The following is a 20527-nucleotide window of genomic DNA, read 5'->3' on the forward strand; positions in this document are numbered from 1 at the left end:
TTCCCTTGGAAAGAACACAGCTCCCTCGTTTAGCTCCGCTGCCGTGTGGGCTACTTAGCCCACTTCTGATTCCTCCTTGGCCCTTAGTACAGACCTTATCATGATGATGAAGTTTTTCTTTTTTTCCCTGTTCGATTCCTTGACCCCTGCTCTTCTGCAGGTAGGAACCATCCTCTAAACAAGGCCATCTCTAGCCTGTTCTAGTCACACATGCTTCGCAGAAACAAGCAGAAGACAGCCACTTCTGAAAGGGCTGTGTCTTTATTGCCAGATGGAAATGTCTGGATTTTCTTTTCTTTCTTTCTTTTTTTTTTTTTTTTTGGTGTTTTTTTGGGATTTTATGCCTATATGTATCTTTCTGCTTAATGTAACATAACTCTGAAGCAAATAGAGAACACACTTTTTGTGGGGAAGGCTTTTTATTTGCTAGTCCAAATATGCCTTGCTCGTGTGGATATTCAGTAATTAAATGTTCCAGTCAATCGAAGGATATACACAGCATTGCAAGAGCCCCTCTTCCTTCTTCTTCTTAATAGGAAATATGTGAATAGGGCTGAATTGCCAGCATGGCAAAAAGAACAAATGAAACTGTCCCCCTTGTCTTGGGGGTGATGTGCCACAACCTTGAGCTGTATGGGGGACTTCGCTGTTGCCTACATCAGTGTGCCTCTTGGGAATATGGTGGTGACTTTTGAATGATGGAAATGAAAGATCCCCAGGTAAAATGTGATGTATAAATGCCAGTCAGAAAATGTTACTGATAGACTTGCTGCTCCGTGCTTAAAAGTCTGCCTTCTTCAGGTTATTTCTCCCCATTGAATACAAATGTTACATAGCACAAGTTCATTCCCTCCATAGTGTTTGTGTTCCCATTCTGAATTTCAGTTGGTCACAAAAAGAGTGGGCTGAGTTACCTCCTGGGTCTGAGAATAGTTTTAATTCATGAGGTTTGTAGCATATGGTTTTTAAAAGTATTTAGGCTGCGTTACCATAATGAGGGCGCCTGGCTTTAGAAATCCCACAGCCAATTTAGTAAAACAAAACCAAAGGTGGATTTCATTTGTGTTGTCTGAGCCTACCTAGCCAGTCAAAGCTGCTCGTAGGTGCTTGATGTCAGCTTCTCCTTGCAAAATCAAGTCAAGCTGACTGGACAGAAACACTGCCCGTAAGGTCTCAGGAATTGCTAATCAAAAAGAGGTTTGTAGAGAGCAGTCATCCTGGTTTTGAAGGCTTTTAGGAAAATGTATTTTCTTTGCAGTATATTTTTTGAGCTAGATTTAAGGTTATGCAGGCTAATTCCTCTAGAATTATTTGATAATAATACATATATGTTCTCTTTGCGTTTTCTCCTTTTTACATCAACTTTTGAGGCTCTAATGTTATTGTTTATGTTGCTTTCTTCCAAATCCAAATACCTCAGCTCGAGTCAACATTATATTGAGGTAACACTGGATTCTAAGAGTTTTCTGTCAGCCAGCAGAAAAAGAAACCATTTTAATTTCTCACCTTGTGGGTTTTTAATTTTACTCAAATGAGGCCATCTTAGAGATCAAATAATATAACCTGTATGTGGACCTGCTACATCTGGGTGTGGAACTTACTCTGACCAATAGCTGAATATTAATGTCTGTATTGTAGATATGACAGAGCAAAAGGTCTACATAAATAAGAGCATTTGTACAGAAAAACATGTAATTCCCTAGATTTTGGATTTGTCATTGATGAATTAATTAACTGTTTCGAGCAGGCTGTTGCTGTTTAGTTTTTCTCAAATGTACCAATTCTGGGCTCTCTGTAAAGCCCAAAGGGATTGGGAAGAAGAGGGGTGGGAAAGAGGTTCAGAGCCCAACGAAGCTAAAACTGTAATCTAGCATTTCAGCCACATGTCTTTGGGGAATCTCTCAAGTCAGGGTGAAAAGTGCATTGCTTCACTTCTCTTTTTTGAGATGATGGAGAATGGTTCTATGTCCTGACTTTCCTCCTATACCTCAGTGCCAAATTGTTTCTAAACTTGCATACTAAGGTCACTTCAATTATTTAGTTAATAATACTGGATTTGCATAAAGTGGCCTTAGTGGAAAAAAGCTAATGAGAAGCATTTTCCTTTGCAGCAGAAAGCAACTTTGGTTTCAGAGTCTTATAACCAAATTAAAAGAAAAGAAAACTCCCTTCACCTAAGTTAAAAATGGGGTAGGTGGGGTGCCTGGGGGGCTCAGTGGGTTAAAGCCTCTGCCTTCGGCTCAGGTCATGATCCCAGAGTCCTGGGATCGAGCCCCACATCGGGCTCTCCGCTCAGTAGGGAGCCTGCTTCCCCCCATCTCTCTGCCTCTCTGCCTGCTTGTCATCTCTATCAAATAAATAAATAAAATCTTTAAAAAAAAATTTTTAAATGGGGTAGGTGCCATTAGATGGTCAAAATACTGTGCTTCCTTTGTTTGTTATCCTCTAAAGATGTTAGTAGACTAATGCTTTCAGGGATTGTCTCCACTCCTTTTAGGCTAAGACCATCCTGAAGTCTGAGAGAGCCTTAAAATGTGCATTGAAATTTTTCCCAAAGAAAAGACCAGAGCCATTAAATACCACATCCATTTGTATCACTCACATTTGCATCCAGGAATCCCAAACACGCACCTGTGCTGAGCTTAATTTTCCAGTCATTCTAAATTGAGATAGGAACTGCCTGGTCACTCTGCCTACTCCTCTTGTTGAATACAGGGGTAAGAAAGACCCTCTGGCATTATTATCTGAACATTAGTTCAGGTGTTCTCACGCCCTGGGGAGTTTTTAAAATCGCGAGTTCCTGGGGTCCATGAATCCACTTTGAAGAGGACCCCAGAGGATGTTAATGCAGGTAGCCCTTGAACCACATATTATGAAATCTTCAGTAAATATTTGAGAACTGTATGTTTATGAAATAAAATAATCAACTAAAGACAGAACAGGAAAATCCATCCCTTTCCTTCCTTTCCTTATTCTTTTAAGGAAGAATACCGTGGTTACACTATCCAACATGGTAACCCCCTAGCCACGTATGCTCTTTCCATTTAATTTTTAACAATTAAAATTAAATCAGAATTTTGTTTCCTCAGTAGCAGAACCCCATCTCAAGTGCTCATTAGCTCCACATGACTCGTGGCCACTTACTGGGGACCGGGCAGACACAGAACCTCTCCAGTGTCACAGCACACTCTTCTGGACAGCACTGATGAAGCCCATTTACCCTGCCTGCCTTGTTAAAAAGGAATCGGGAAAATTAAACGGCATTCAACCAGTAAAACTGTGTTTCTGTTCTAGACGATAGCCGTCTAAGAGAAGCTTGAAATGTGTAGGGAAGGGGCGACTTCAAGTGAGAAGACGGGTGGCAGAGTGAGAGGGACAGAGACAGCATTGAGAATGACAGGAAGGGCTGTGCTGCAGGAACAGGAGAGACCACGAGGGAGTGGGTGTTGGGATCTTACAGAGGAAGGAGACACGGTCAGGTTTCTTCAGTTAACAGTGGTCTTTGTTGAGGTTGCTTTGGGAAATTAGGCAGAACAAGGCTGACAGTCTACGCAGCTGCACAGACAGGCCTCACAAAGACTGGGCATCCATCAGAATCCTATGGGAGCCATGGGACGCCTGGGTGGCTCAGTTGGTTGGACGACTGCCTTCAGCTCAGGGTGTGATCCTGGAGTCCTGGGATCGAGTCCCGCATCGGGCTCCCAGCTCCATGGGGAGTCTGCTTCGCTCTCTGACCTTCTCCTCGCTCGTGCTCTCTCTCACTGTCTCTCTCTCTCTCAAATAAATAAATAAAATCTTTAAAAAAATTTAAAAAAAATAAAAATAAATAAAAAAGAATCCTATGGGAGCCTTACTTTGTCTACCTCCTGAACCACCATCTGAGCTCTGGTAACTGCTCCTGTGGTAGCCACCAGCCCTTGCTGTCCTCTGTGCTGTGACATTATGGCAGCTTGCTTTTTCCAGCTGTGCCTTTGCTAACATTTTCCTCTTTTCTTCATCTCATGGCTTCCACCAGCCGTTTCTGCTTATTCATGAATCCTGCTTATTGTCATTTCCCTTCATCCCTCTGTTTCCGGGATAGTCTGTCAGTGAGCTCTTTTCCTCAGATTCCAGCCCTCCTCAGGAGCAGCTCTGATTGGTGTAGGCATCCTCATGAAGCAGAAAACAAAGCTTTGAGCTAGGCTGTTGTGTCAATCCAATCACTCCATAAGCTGCTGACTGACTAGATTGCCCTGGGCCCAGCACAGAGCCCTGATCCCTTCTGGTGAGCTGTGAACAGGGCCAGTCTTTTCTCAAGGAACCCCTCAGGAGAGAGCTCTGGGTTTAGCAGTCTCTGAAGCTTCTACAAAGCAAGGAGTATAGCCAGAAGGCACCTTGCCTGGCCTGTACATTACCAAGGAAAAAAAATCAAACAAGTACAGAGGGAAATTCCAATTTTAATGGCATAGCAGCATTCTCGTTGTGTGATATTTTTGACAAAAGGTCTTTTTAAGCCATGTTGCATTTTCTCAACTACAGACACAAAAGGTGATAATACTTATTAACACAGCACAGTGTAAGAAATTCAGGTATTAGTTGTAGCTTCCCTTTAGCAGAAGGAAGGTTTCTGGGTTTTTTTCTGCAATAACTTATTTTCTGCATGATCCTATGGATTATTTTCCCTGTCAAATGACTATAGTTTTATTATCTCTGTTGTCTCATGCAGTTGACAATAGTTGTGGAAGAAACAGGCAGAGGAGGAAACAAACCTTAGTGTTCCTCACAGGTTTTAACTGGAAGAATCCCTGGTTTTTGTCATTACTCCTACATTGCTGCAGACGAAAAAAATACATCTCATTTGGGGAAATTGAGGGTGCTGTGAACCACAAATGCATAATGCATGTTATGAACACCAGATTGAGAAGAGGCTGGAATGTTGGCGGTTTGCTTTCCCCACCCCCATCTACACCCCCCTTTCCTTAGCTTCCCTACACTCTGGAGAGTCTATTATCTCCTCTAAACTTGGGTGTAAGATAGTAGGCTAAGGGTGCTTGTCCCTTCTCTTCTCTCCCTCCCATCTTGTCCCTCCACCCTTGCCTCTCCTTGTGTCACCTCTGATCTGTACCCTACATCACCACCACCAACCCTATGAATGGATTAGCAAAGGACTCGAAGGCCATTACTATCTAAATCTGCTTAATTATGTCCTGGGACTGTCACAAAGTAGAATGAAAATAAAGTTAAATATGTCATGCTTCCCAGGTACATATTTTTAAGTATTTTTTTTGGATTGATATAATTTCAGAATTGTAGAGTAGTTGCAAGAAGAGTACAGAGAAGTCCTATTACCCTTCACCTACTTTCCAGTGTTTGCATTCTACTACATTTGCTTTATCATATTCATTGTCTCTCCATCCTTCCCTCTCTTGCTATCTCTCATAAACACACACACACACACACACGTGTATGTACATGTTGTTTTTCTAAACCATTATTTTTACTTACATGATGCTCCATTACCTTTAAGTATTTCAGTGTGCTTTTCTTAAAACCAGAATTCAGAGTGATATTTTTAAATTAAAAAAAAAATTTTTGTTTTTTGCCCTTTTCGTTTTCCTTTCTCTGAGGGTTTTTAAAAGCAAAATGGCTAAAAGGGAAGAAACTGGTGTGATGCTCCACAAATTGGTTCATCAGTCCATGGATGCTCAAAAATTAGCTGTATCTTTGTGATTCGATTTTCCAGGTCAGATGAGCTTTCAAATTGTGGAGTGAGGGTGGGGGGAAGACACTGCAACTGGCATCTTCTGTCTTTTTAAAACCCAAATTAATTTCTTAGGGACTATTTAGCCAGCAGCATAATATGAATGAAGCTTTCTTATAAGTGATGGGCACAAGATGTGATATGGCTAGTAAGCAAGACATCTATTAGAATACTTGGCCAAACTATTATGAAGTTAGCAGTCACATATAACAAGTAGTTATAATCAGTTCAGGTGCTCTATTTTTCCCTTTCATTTAATGTTGATTCTTATGAATTTGGGATACAGAGGGAATCGTCTATGCCCTAAGTGCACTGTATTGTATTATTAATACCAGGATAGCAGCTGAGTCCCACTAGACAGTCTTTGTGGTCTGCGGATGCTCTAAGAAGTGTCTGAGCATAAAAGGAGGCTGTTTGAGTTGAAGTGGGCTGATGGCCTGGGATGACATTTGAATGCATGGAGGACAATGTCTAAATGACAGTGTCGAGAAGGGAAGGCGAAAAGAAGCTTGAAACTGTTCCCATTGTCCCACAGATGCTCATCACTCCTCCTGAGATATTCCTCACATGGAAGCTTTGTCTGGGCAGAAACAGGGAGTGGGATCAGGGAGGGATAGACCCTGGGACCCTGGGACAAAAGCCAGGGATTCAGGTCCTTAGGCACATTAAAATTCCAGAGATAGCAAATGTAATGAAAACTGCAACCCAAATGTATTTCAAGTCTAACAGAGTTAAAACATTTTAGCTAAATTATTACAAGTATATTTAACAAAATGTTTGCAATACTCTGAGACGCTTCTATGAATAAAGCTTTTAAGAACATCAAATTGCTTGTGCAAATGAATAATTTACTAAGTCTCTTTTGGAATTTAGGGTAGCTGTTTCCTTTACCAATGCGTGCACGCGCACACATGTACACACACACACACACACACAGTACACTCACAGCCAAGTAGAATAATTTTTCAATAGTCCTAGAGTTGTTAGGATAACATCACAGATTAGTCAAAGGATTATTTTTCCACCCAAGGAAACAATGTACAAAGTCTAAGACAAAAACAATACCAAAGCTGCAGAAATTGATGGAAATTTATCTCAGAATAGATTTCACCACATATGCCAACCATGGAATCAAGTACTGCACCGTTAACTTCCATATCGGGTGAATTTTTTTTTTCCTTTAAACTATCCCTATTCTCTTAATGTAGTTTGCATTCTATATAGTGCCCTTGGATTTTTAATTGCTCCAGATTATCATTTTCAATGCAATTAGTAAAATGCCCTCAATTACATATAATAATTACTGTAAATGGGGCTATTGGCCTAATTACTATAAATGGGGAAAGATGTGTGATTATCATGTGCAATTAAGTCATGTACAGTATTTATTTTACGTTATTACATACAGTGGTGTAATGATAACATAATTATATTGTATCATTCCTTGGTCAATAAATCCCATTCATACTGAGATACCTAGAGTGGTGATCCGTGTACTGGATCTCTCTTTCTAAAGTAATTGGGTTATTCTGTGGGCTGGGAACCCACTAAGTGAACTGTTCACAGCAAGAAAAAAATCTGGAAGGAAAAAATTATTTTATCTCCATTAATTAGGAATGCCCAGATTATCCTCTGTTGTCAGTGTTAAATCCTCCGGGAGCACAAAGCCAGCCTCCACCATACCTGTTTGTTTTTATGTAAATGGGTAAAAATCAACACCCCTAAATGGCAGTGTTTAAAATATGAAAAAAAAAAAAGGAGGTCCTTTCTTCATTGTGGCAAACATGATATTCATTCTTAGTTTACAAATAAATGCACACTTAACAAGCTTATAGCACATAATGAATTCTGCAAAGGATGCTGTTTGGCAGAGTGGGATTATGAGAATTGCATATTGATAGTGGCAGGAGAAATAAATCTATTTTCTCTGCGAAAGGTAGGGTGTTCTTGTGTTCTCTAGAAACTGGCACATCTCAGAGGTGTTGCTCTCAAAATGATCTCAGGATGGAAAGAAATCAGTAATTACAGAGCCAGGCATTCAGTTGTGTCCTAATTTTCCCACCAGTTTTTCAGTGTTTCAGCTGCCTCAGAGACTTAAAGTATTCTCATTAGGTAGCTGCAGAGGCAACCGCTTGCCTACTCCCTCATTCTCTCCTTCGCATTTCCTTTTTTTTTTTTTTCCCCCTCCATTCCTGCCTTGGGAGTGACTGTGAAGATCATTTGCTGGAATGATTGGCAGGTTAGAGGATTCGATCAGATGAGTTCCTCTTAGTGCAGGTCAAAAAGGCTAGTTAGCAGGAGCTGTCGAAAAATGCCAGCAGCATTCGAAATGGGAAATGTCATGACTTCGAGGCAGGGGGTGCCACCTGGAACAGAAAGCCCCCAGCTCATTAGCAAGTTACAGGATGTGGGCTTAACTGGAGGGAGCAGAGAAGGAAAGATAATACCCAATAGGGAAAATGATTGTGAAGTGGAATTGATTTCATGTATAATTTGTTTATCACTAGAGGGGACAAATGCTGTCCTTCTGACATGAGCAGAGGAGTATGGACTATGAATGAAGCAACTTAGCATAATCTCCAGGTTGAGCTTCGGATTTGAAGAATGCAAACTTCTTTATTCTTAACTGTGGAAATGATCAGGTCATGTTACATTAATTAAAGCTGACATACTCTCAAATGTTTTATCTGGGCAATTGTGGCAATTCAACAGAAATGGATAGAGATGGGCAACTTCAGAAAAGAGGAATGATTTATTTATTTTTTTTTCCCCCTCTGCTGGCATGGAAGACGAGCTTAGTTGCATACTGAATTATAACAGAGCTTGTGTTTATCGTCAGCGGTTAGCTAGGCTGCGTAAATCAAACCAGGGTTCTCGATTCTCCTGCAATTTAATTTATACAAGAGAGCATTTGCCCTTTGGGAGATGTAGTTCTAATCCATGTGAAAATATGTATATGTATTTTAGAATATGTCTGTATCGTATTTTGGTATAATGTTAAATTTTTAATTTTTTTTTTAAAGGGGAAGCTCTCCAGTCTCATTACTGCCTGGTTGTCAGTTCATCTAGAATTTGATATTTTGCCATAAAGTCAACAACTTACAGTAGCCATAGTTACAGACAAAACTAAACCAAAAAGGTGTCCTTACAGGAAAAATTAATCTGCAGTTTGTAAAAAGAGAACGTAATGGCAAAACAGAAAAGAATATTGCCTCGCATATATTCAGACTGAACTCCAAATTGAAAGGTTCCAGTATTTCTACAATGTATGAAATAAGCTTTGGCATAAAGCCTTTCCCTACATAAATTCCATCAGAAAATGTATTTTCTTTTGATAAGAAACTTTTACGATATCCTTTATCTTTTCCTTGGAGATCTTCATCTTGTTATTTTAAGTCGCAGATGCCACAGCTGCAAGTCTTCCTGGGTGTTTACTGAAGGATGTTTACTCAGAGTCCAGATTTTGGTTCAAGCATATATTTTCAAAATGTCTTTGCCTTGAGTTTCTCTTTTCTCTTAAATATTGAACGCTTTTATGGGTAGTTATGAAATAGCCAATGCTTGTTTTATCAAGCAGTCTCAGACTGCTGTCTTAAGTGACTAGGAATCTTAAAACCTCCTAGTCAAAACACTGGTGGAAAATTCATTCTGTTCTGTATTCAGCATAAAAAGCTTAGCATTAAGCTACTGAATATAAAACTGTCAAGATATGCTGCATTAGTTTTGTTAAATCTAAAACTTTAAACATCAGCGTGAATCCACTCATCCCCTCATTTGGGAGTTTTATTGTGTGGTCCAGAAGGTGGCCTTTGAAAACAATCTAGGAAATACTATTTGAAATGGTTCATCTAAAGTTAAGTTTTGTTTTTGTTTTTGTTTTTATTCTGCTGCAGTCACTCAGTTTGTTAATGACTGACAGGTGGGGTTTTTTTTAATTCTGCCAGTCAGTTTGTTAATAACTGACAGATGTATTCAATAAAATGAATAAATCAATTATTTTGAGAGGAAGGATTGTCAAAAAAAATTTTTTTAAGAAAAAAAAGAGAATTGAGTCTGGTCATCCCTAAGTTGGTTTCCCATTGTTCAGACTGGCTTTTTAGCTAAGATGCCCTTCTACCTCTTGAGATGGGCAAGGCGGAGGTGTCTGGCCGTGCAGACGGTGGTGAAGGTAGTGCTTGTGTCCATATGTGGTCTCATCCACCATCCTTCTTTCTGTTCCCTGTCTTCAAGTTGGCCTTCCACATTCAGCTCTACAATCACAGACTTCATAGAATCTCTACTCTTTTGTATTCTTCTCAATTAATCTTCTTTCTATTAACTAAAATAGTATTTATTTCACATTGGTGTTCCTGTATTTGTAATTCCCTTTGCTGAATATGTTCACTGCTCTATAGACTGAGTGACCTTGTTGTTAAAAGTTTCACCTTCAGATCTATAGGTTCCCCTCAGATAAGGTCTCCGCAGATACAGCATCCTTATAACTGTCCTCTGTATCAGCAGTTCTCACAGTGTGGTCTCTAAACCTTAGGGATCCCCAGAGGCTCCATGGGGGTCAAGATTGTTTGCATAATAAAACTAAGATATCCTTTGCCTTTTGCACTGAGGACATTTCCAGTAGTGGTGCAAAAGCAATGGGCCAGCATGAATTAAGGCAGGGGCACCAAACTGAATTTGTAGGCCCTGGTTTTTGTTGTGTGGTTTTTTGGTTTTTGCATGTGTGTGTGTTTTGGGGGTTGGGTTTTTTGTTTTGTTTTGTTTTGTTTCGGGTTTGTGTGTGTGTGTGTGTGTGTGTGTGTGTGTTCTTAAAGTTTTTGGGGGGGTTTTTTGGTGGGGGGAGATTGGTGTTTTGTTTTACCACTCCACAGTGGTGTTTTCCAAAGGCAGTTTCACTTAATAATGTCTTCCATGAAGAACTAAAAATTATTCATTTTCTTAAACCTCTCACTTTGAGTAAATGTCTTAATATTCTGTGGGACTAACCGGGAAGTGGGCACAAGCCACGTCCATGTTCCAAATTACTGTGGTTGTCTCAAGGAGAAGCTCTGGTGCAGGTGTTTGAGTTGCAGGGTTTACTAGCTGTTTTTCTTCCTGGCATTTTATCAGACATGATTTTCTCAAACATGAACAAAAAGTGAGTCTGTCACCCAAGGAAGACAATTGACCGCTTTTGTTGTCAATGATAAAATTAAAGCTTTCAATAGAAAATTAGAACTTGGGGAAACTTGTAAACCTTATCTGTCCCTGTGAGCTTGATAGTTCCCAAAACACACTTCTCAGGTAAAGTGGATGGTGGTATAAGCACATGTGATTTTTTCATATTATATAGTGAAATATGTCAACATTTGAAAATCTCTAAATACATTGAATCCATATTTTCCAAATGATCTATGCATGATTTTAGAAAATCACTACATGGATAAAATAGTCACTGGAAATATGAAATAAACCAATAGATTTAAAATAAGGAATATGAAGAATTCATTGATAACATTTCAGATTTCCTAGTACCACTGACCCTTTAGAAATTATCACTTGTTGGGGCACCTGGGTGGCTCAGTCAGTTAAGCACCTGTCTTCGGTCCAGGTCATATCTTGGGGGCCTGGTATCGAGTTCCACATCAGGCTCCCCGCTCAGAGGAGAGTCTGCTTCTCCCTCTGTCCCTTCCTCCCGCTCGTGCTCTCACTCGCTCACAATCTCTCTCAAATAAATAAAATCTTAAAAAAAAAAAAAAAAGAGAAATTACTGCATGTTGAGTTTTGTTGTAATATAAAAGAATATATATCCATGATTATCTGAAAGGGCTATTAAAATACTTTTTTCTTTTCCAACTATGTATCTGTGAGAGGCCACATTTTCTTCAGTTGCTTTAACCAATGCAGTATAACATAGGACAGATTAAATACAGAAGCAGATACGAGAATCCAGCTGTTTTGTATCAGCTAGACATTTTTAAAAAGATTTGCATAACTGTAAAGCAGTGCCACCACCTCACTAATTCTGCTTGGAAATATAGTTATTTTTTATTAAAATAATATCTAATGTCAGCACAGTGGGTTTTTAATGAAATAATAAATTAATATTTTAAATTATCAATTTTATTTTCAAATATGGTAAATATCAATAACTATAATCCATATATACAAAAGATCTTTAAGGATCCTCTATAATTTTTTAAAAGACTTATTTATCTATTTTAGAGAGAGAGGGTGTGCATATACATAAGTGTGAAGAGGGGCAGATGGAGAACAAGAGAAGCAGACTACTTGCTGAATGTGGAGCCCAAGGGGGATCCTGAGATCCTGATCTGAGCCTAAATCAAGAGTCAGATGCTTAACCTACTGAGCCACCCAGGTGCCCCTGGGGATCTTCTGTAATTTTTAATAGTATAAAGTATCCTTAACAGCCAAAAAATGTGAGAGCCACTACTCTATATCAGCAGTGCCATTCATTAACTCTAACATGCTAATTATATGGGTAATATTTTTCCCCTTTGAATAAATTGCTATTCAGTGCAATCTTTTTTCTTTATAATGTTATCCCAGTTCAGTGCAATCTGTTTTCTTTACAAAGTTATACCAGTTCTAACCATCTAATTGAATATCTGTTTTTCAATTTTTGATGGGTATAAATCCTTATTCTTGTGTTCACACAGATGCCATCTAAAAATTATAGTAGAGTACCACTTACTATGACCCTGAAGATTAGTAGGCCAATTCCTTTTTTTTCTTTTTTAAGATTATAATTATTTATTTGAGAGAGCGAGAGAGCATGTGCACAAGCGTGGGGCGGTGGGGCAGAGGGAGAGGAAGAGCGGAGGAAGAAGCAGGCTCCTGCTGAGCAGGGCCCTGATACAGAGCTCAATACCAGAACCCCAGAATCACCACCTGAGCCAAAGGCAGATGCTTAACATACTGCTAAGCCACCCAGGCCCCCCTAGTAGGCCAGTTTTTAGAAGAATCTTTCTATATATGAGTTTTTTGGACTGTAGCTTTCCCTTTTCCGTACACATTAGTTTTGACCTCTCAGGGAGAGGCTCTGATTAGAAGACCGTAAAGCATCGGCCAGCTCACATAGCTTGTGCCTAGGACTCAAGAGGACTGTCAGGACAGCACCCAGGGCAGACTCCCTGTAAATTCAACTTTTTTCAGGAGAATGAACTCTGGTCTTTCCCCACTCACTACTATGGCGTAACTTGGAGAAATCTGGGTGCATTTGGGGGTTCAGAATTGAAAGTAACTGTTCAGCATGAGTAGTCATCAGATTAGGGTTGTTTCTTTTTAACTCTTTATTTTGAAATACTGTTAAATTCACAGAAGAGTTGTAAAACCAGTGGAGAAAGCTATACCCTTCACCTAATTTGCTTTTTTTTTTTTTTTTTGAGATTTTATTTATTTGACAGACAGAGATCACAAGTAGAGAGGCAGGCCGGTGGGGTGGGGGAAAACAGGCTCTCTCCTGAGCAGAGAACCTGATGTGGGACTCGATCCCAGGACCGTGGGATCATGACCTGAGCCGAGGGCAGAGACTTTAACCCATTAAGCCACCCAGGTGCCCACCTAACTTCTAATAATAACAACAACTTTTATAACCATGGTATGTTTATCAACTTAAGCCATCAATGTGGGTACCATACTAATAATTAAACTACAACTATATTTGTAGTATACCTGTTTTCATACTTTCTGTCTTGTGTTCCTGGAGCCCATACAGAGTAGCACATTGCATTTAATCATATCTCCTTACTCCCATCTGGTCTCTAAGAAACTATGATAGTTTCTCAATATTCTCTTGTTTTTCGTGGCCTTGATTCTTTCGAAGAATACTGTTCAGGTATTTTGTAGAACATCCCTCATGATGTTGTCTCGTGGTGATGGATTTCAGGGAAGAGTACCACCCCATGAAGTGCTCATCCCCTCACATCATGTCAGGAATTCCGTACATGAGGTCCATAAGCCTGATCACCAGCCATGTTAACCTTGATCACTAGGTTAAGACAGGTGAGGTTTTAAAGCCACTGTGATATTTAGCAAGTAAAATCAGAGAAGCAGGAAATCTGGGACAGGTTCTCAATCAGATGGAAGGAATTCAATATGAGTTCCTGAACCGAGGACAGATCAGGAGAGGCAGGGGAAATTACTCTTAAGGCTCAGACCTTCCAACTGAAAATGGGTAGAAATGGAGAGGAGTCACCGGCAGAGAGGACAATGTCTGAGTCAGGAAATCAGAGATGTTCTATCTTCTGACTTATGATCAGTTATAGAATTTAGCAACATGTCTGACTGTGAAACATATTTCATGAACATGAATAAATATCTAGCTGTTTTGTACATGCTGGGAATAAAACCAAGTTTCAGCCCCTCTGTACTGAAGTCTCCTATGATTTGTCTGTCTTCCCCACTAGAATCTAAATCTCAGCCTACAGGAGTTTGGTGACATTTTATCCCCATTTCACAATTTTATCTCCATTTCCTAGTATGACACATAAATTAAGCTCATTAAATATTTTTAAAATGTTGACCAAATTAGTGAATATCCAGCTAACTTACTATACCACAATCTCCTATTCTTTCAGCAAATATTTTTTGAGTAGCCGTTACATGGTGGTATTGTAGGAAGGAGTGAATAACACAGTTTCGAGCTTCAAGACCCTCACCATTTAGAGACATAGAAAAGAACATTTAAATTTCAGGATGATGAAGGCTGTGGTAGGAGGTGGCATGAAGCTACATTGGGGGACAGATGAGGTAAAAATTAATTCTGTCAGAGGAGCTTGGAAAGGTCTCACAATGCAAGAGATTTTGAGCCACGAGAGGAATTCTATTTTCCATGGACAAGAAGGAGGAAAAGGGTGTTGTCTCACAGAGGAAACACTGAGAGCCGAGTCATGTCGTCAAGTGTAGCATTATAGGGAATGGACTGGTAAAGCCAAAGAGCATGGATAGGAGGAGTGAGAAGGGAAGGAACTGAAAACAGAATGTCTGGAATGACATGCTAGAGAGTTTGGATTTTAATGTGATTGCCCATGGGGAAATATATACAACTTCCTGGGAAGATACAGAAGAATCAAAACATCTTTTTTTTTTTTTTTTAAGTAAAAATGTTATTTATTTATTTGACAGAATGAGAGAGAGGGAGAGCATGAGAGGAGAGAGGGTCAGGGGGAGAAGCAGATACCCTACTGAACAGGGATCCTGATGTGAGACTTGATCCTGAGACTCCAGGATCATGACCTGAGCTGAAGGCAGTCACTTAACCAACTGAGCCACCCAGGTGCCCAAGAATCAAAACATCTTAAAGCTAGGAAGATCCTTTAGGGATCATAAAACAACTTGAAAGAAGATGCAGTGTTTCTTTTTTCTTTGAACTTCTTATTATGATAAGTCATGTCTTGAAAGTAAGTAAAGAAAATGTATTAAATTCCACTGATGGTTACATCTAACATGTATTAGAATATTAGAAATTTTACCAATATTTACGCTTCTTTTTGGCTGAAATCTATTCATCCTTCAGCCCTATAATTCTGTGAATCTGTTACAGGTATGATTCCTTTAGTATACATTTTTCTATATGTACATAACATACCTCTTGGAAAGTTATGCATGAATAATTTTAGTTGAAACGGTATGCATTCTCTGCTTACATATCTTTTTTGAAGTGAATAATGACTCCCTTAATTTAAGTTTTATGAATAGGTAGATTTTCAATGTGAAATTTAGAGGAAAGAAAACTAAGACATGAGATAACTAGTTTTCCAGGGATAAAAATTTACGACCATTTCTTTTATAGTATTGTAATAATTTTGAATGGTGACAGATGGCAACTATACTGAGCATTTCATATATATATAGAGAGAGAGAGAGCAAGACACATATATACGTATATATATATATCCATATACTTATATAAGAATGTATTTATATGGAATTGCTGTATTGTACACCTGAAACTAATCTAATATTGCTTATCAGCTATACTTCAACCAGTTACTTAAAACCACCTCATATTTAGTAACACAATAACATTTTTTATCATAACGACATAGTAACAGAGAAAAAAATGTTAAAACAGCTAACAAAAGACAGATTAAATATAAATTAGAATGGATGACTTAAGTATTTTTATAAGAAATTATTGAGTAAAGTATACCAAACTAAATGGAATATTATGACAGCCTTAAAAATTATAGTCATAAAAGTAATGAACATGCAGAAGTACATGGGATAATGTAAAAAAAAGTAGAACATTCTGCTTATATGTATGTAAAACTTAGGTGTAAGGAAAAATGGCAAGGGAAATACAATTAAATTGGTATATCCCTGGTTTATCAGAGAAAAATGGATTTACTAACTTTATTGCATAACTAGAGAAGTTAGTTAACTTACAGTTTTATAGCAATGGTAGGTTCTCGTTGTAAGTCCAACTGCAGAGCCGTCTTGAATGGGTCCCAGATCTTTGATGGTCTCTCAATACCAGACTTTCTTCTGTAGATAGTAGCATATGATGAAGAGTCAAACACCAAGCCAAATAAACTCATTTATAAACACAGAGCATTTCATAATTTCAAGTATTTTCTATTACTCCTAAGAAGTGCTGGTAAATTAACAATAGAAATAGCGGTGTCCAGATGATTATGGAACAGCATGGAAATGTAGTTTAGCCAAAGCAAATAGAAGAGCTAAAGTGATCGCATCAGAATAAAAATTTGGAATTCCAGATTCTTCACCTTCTGCTTATCTGAAAAAATTTTTCAAAAGGCTGTTTTGAGTCTTTTTTAATGGAAGATTGTCTGCTTCCCTATGCCAAGACTAATGGCACAACATTGTTCTGTGTGTTGAGAATATGAAGACGTTGCAAGAAAGCCATGACAGTTTTATAGTTAAATCCATTTAACTACAGCTCAACAGCTCACGGCTGACGGAAAGTCTTTGAGGTAAATAATGTATCTCCTCACCTCATCCCCAAAACTTCTCCTGATCATGATAGTGTTGGTCTGCCTGCAAGAACATAATACAGTCTTCAGTAGTCCACTGACCCCTTGCCAGCACCCAGAATATTTGAAATTATCAAGATATCTATAACAAGATATAAAATATCAAGAAATTAAGATTCTTAAACTTACCTCTGTCTTGTCTTCTGCTTAAGGATAAAAAAGAAAGGCTGGTGAGACAAAATCATTACCTTTTATTTGTACCTTTTATCTATAATGCAGGGTAAAAATAGATTTTGAGAAGAAAAATATGTAAGTGAAGGAAAATGCCTTTGTAGAATTTTTGTATCATGTGTCTACACAAACATCACATTTATATTTATACATGTTTATGTATTTGTGTCAAGGAAACAATTTGTTTCATTTTTAATTCTTTCTCGCTTTCTTTGTGATTTCCCATGTGATACTTCACCATTCAGTAAGCTTTGCTTTTTGAACTGTTTTCTGTAGTTTCTCATTTCTACCTTCATTCCATCTCTTGGCTTGAAATATTCCCTGGGAGGAGGGAAAAAAGAAAAGTGTATGTGTGTGGTGGGGGGCGGCTTCGTGGGGTGGAAAGAAGGCAGAGGGAGGGATACTGCTGAGGGGGAAAAAAGATTTAAATGAGAACTAGAATGAATGCCTCACTTGTTGGCTTTTAGCACAATTACCATACCTTAGGAAATATGCAGGGAATAGTTAATTACGACTAAATGAGCCCCTTTTAGAGGCAGTGGTGGGCCCAGGGAGCCGACTGTCAGAGCGTTGAAGGATGTTGAATTGGAAGGCTGGTCTCCGTGTCAGGCAGGCGATGGTCTGCAGGGGAAGCCAGACAGAGAAAAGATAGCTGGGTGAGAGTAGCCTCAGACAAGGGAGCCATGGATGGCATTTGCATACTTTTCCTGCAAAGGGGGTTTAATCCAAAGAAAGGAGGAGATTTCAGTATTGTCAGGCAGGCTTTGTTCGGGGTGGAGAGCAGAAGGAAATCTGAAGGGGCCTTTCTCAAAGCCTGGGTCTCAGCCTTGAGGTTGTTCTCGTCAAGTTACGTTCTTGAGGGTTGTTTGCACACTATTGTCTGTTTGAAGATCTTCTAAACCCAAAGGGCTCAAAGTATCCCCCTTTGCCAGCACAAAAGAAGGGAATTTGTGTGGTAAAAATGACTCGTGTTGCAAACTGAACCCAAGCACCCTTTGTTCTTGCACAAAATACTCTGAAGTTCCGAGGATTTCTTTTCGAGCCACACAGAGTGAGTCACGCCATGAACGTGTTCACAGGCTGGAAAACAAGGTGAAACCAACCCATGGTTGTGTCTTTCTTTGCCAGCTCAAAGAAGTCCTTAACATAATTCCCCCAAAAAGATGGCTCCAGAAAAGTGTGGCAGATTAAAAAAACAATTTTTCGATTGCCATGGATCATTGTTGTCCTATTTCTTCACAGAATTTTCTGAGATTGGAGTGTTTAAGTCTAAAGTTGAGGCAAATTGCTTGGACCATTAAGCAGAAAGTTTCCTTGCCACCTGAGCAACCTTATCTTTTCTCTGGCAACGTGAGCTTATGGTTGTGATGTGTGTCTGGTTGTCAAAAGTATGCCTCCTTTTATAAACTGTGGTGGACTATGGAGTATGTGATGGTCTATCCTTCAGGGGAAGTTTTTCTGATAGTCCACACATTTATAGTGAGGCGTGTGTAGCTGTAGTATACCTGCTTATGTAATAAATCGGCATGATATTTACGGGTCAGAAACCAGGATTTGTTTCAGCTACACTCATTGGTGTGAGCCTAAGTGCCCATAGTCCTTACAGTTCGGGAAAATAGGTGCTAAAACTCGGAATCTGAGTCTTACAAAATGATGGTGACTTGTCTATAAGGGTAGTGTGGGCAGTTGTGAGTGCCTTTTAAATTTGCCCTCTGTGTGGAGCTTAATGCTTCAGAAAATGTGGGTTTTGTGTGTGTGTGTGTGTTTATTGATACATGATTTTATTATATATTATAATTTCAATCTGTGTATATTATATATGATAGTTTGTATGTTTGGAAATATATACAGAATATATTAATATTAATAATATAATAATACAGAGAATATTAATATATTCTGTATATATTTCCAAACATGCAAACTAAATGTGGCTTTATAGCTAATTAAGCAAGATACACAGTAAAATTGACCTTGGAAGTTAGGAAAAAAAGATAGATATTTATTCATTGCAGCTAATTTAGCTTGAGACATTTTTAATTAAAAATATTACTTTATCTGGGCACCTGGGTGGCTCAGTGGGTTAAAGCCTCTGCCTCTGGCTCAGGTCATGATCCCAGGGTTCTGGGATCAAGCCCTGCATCAGGCTCTCTGCTCAGCGGGGAGCCTGCCTCCCCCTCTCTATCTGCCTGCCTTTCTGCCTACTTGTAGGGATCTCTGTCAAATAAATAAATAAATAAAATCTTTTTTAAAATTACTCTTTCAATTTTTTTTATTGTTGTTGACACTTCTGCTGGATTTCTGGCTCCTTTGGAGATCTGCGTAGAAGGCCGTATACAAATTCAAAATAAAAATAAGCAATGAAAAAATCTGTCAAAGAAATGTCCCTCTGAATTTCAAAACAAAGGTGAAACCTGTAACATGTGAAAGAGAAAGAGAGAGAGAGAGAAAGCTTACTTTGAAATTAGCATGAACCAGCTTCTGAGAGAGAGTTATACCCTCTTCACTGGTAAAGTAATTAAGCAACCTTTTATCAAGATATTCATATTTGCAGGTTTCCTCTGATGTTGTAATACCAGTGAGTTTGGATTACAGGTGAGATTGGAAGCGAAGACATTGGCAGGGGCCAGATGAGAGCTTTCTGAAGTTATAAATGAATAGATAAGTGCCTGCTACTTTCCTAAATACATTATTTTTTGTTATTGTTGAGATCCTTGTCTCTGAATTAAGTAAACTCCGCTTTGCTGGAAGTGTTGCATGTCTTTCTCCTGCTTTGCATTTTTCCCTGTGAGAAGCGTGTCTGAGTTGGGGGGACCTGAAAACACCTCTTTGTTGCTGAACTTGTCAAGCACGGCGCTGTGTTCTCTTTCCCACCAGGAAGGTCAGGCCGCTGGGGGCCAATCTGTTTTCTGAAATGAGCCCTACTGTCTGTCCCTGGTGTCTGACAGATTGAAACAGTTGTCTGTGTTACTGTGCTTTCAACGCCTTTTAAATGCTTCATTTTCCGAGAAAAATGTATTATATGTAGGCTACAAGGAAAAGATAAAAATTTTTAAAAGGACTCGACTTTGGCATTAATATTTATCTGAAAGACAAATTTAATTAACTTTCTAAGAACATATTTACAGATTAGGAAGTTAGCTGCATGCACCGTGTGTACACACACTCACACACACACCAACATAAGCCTTCACTTACGAATTCTACTTCTGAAGACTTACAACGAGGGTTCTTCCCCCCCCACCCCCAGTTGGAGTAATAAAATTATGAAGTATGGAACTGTTTCAATAGTAGAATTGTAGAAGTAAGAGTCTTTTGTTCACTTAGATTTCAGTTTCATGTATTTTGATCAGAGGTATGTATAAAGCCTGAAGAAATTTGTACTGTGCTGAGCCTCACTTCAATACTCTCCAGATAATTGAGCTAATTAAATCTTTACCAACATTAACACAACGCCAGCATTCCTTGGACAGTGGATAATTATTGCACGAACATGGCAAGCTTAAACTAAACAGATGAAAATAGAGTCCTGTGGAATGGGTATTGAGTTTATTCTTTATTCATCTTTTGATAAGGTTTAATTAAAACTGCCTCTCTCCATTGTGGTGAGAATGAATGTGCTTGT

General features: G+C 38.9%; 1 protein-coding gene across 4 annotated transcripts in view; it reads left to right on the forward strand.

Annotated features, from left to right (window-relative positions):
- Positions 1-20527, forward strand: part of CDK14 (cyclin dependent kinase 14) — a 570565-nt gene that overhangs the window by 491436 nt on the left and 58602 nt on the right. The window lies entirely within an intron of this gene.

The sequence above is a fragment of the Neovison vison genome, chromosome 4 (assembly GCF_020171115.1).
Source record: "Neovison vison isolate M4711 chromosome 4, ASM_NN_V1, whole genome shotgun sequence".
NCBI classification, from domain to species: domain Eukaryota; kingdom Metazoa; phylum Chordata; class Mammalia; order Carnivora; family Mustelidae; genus Neogale; species Neogale vison.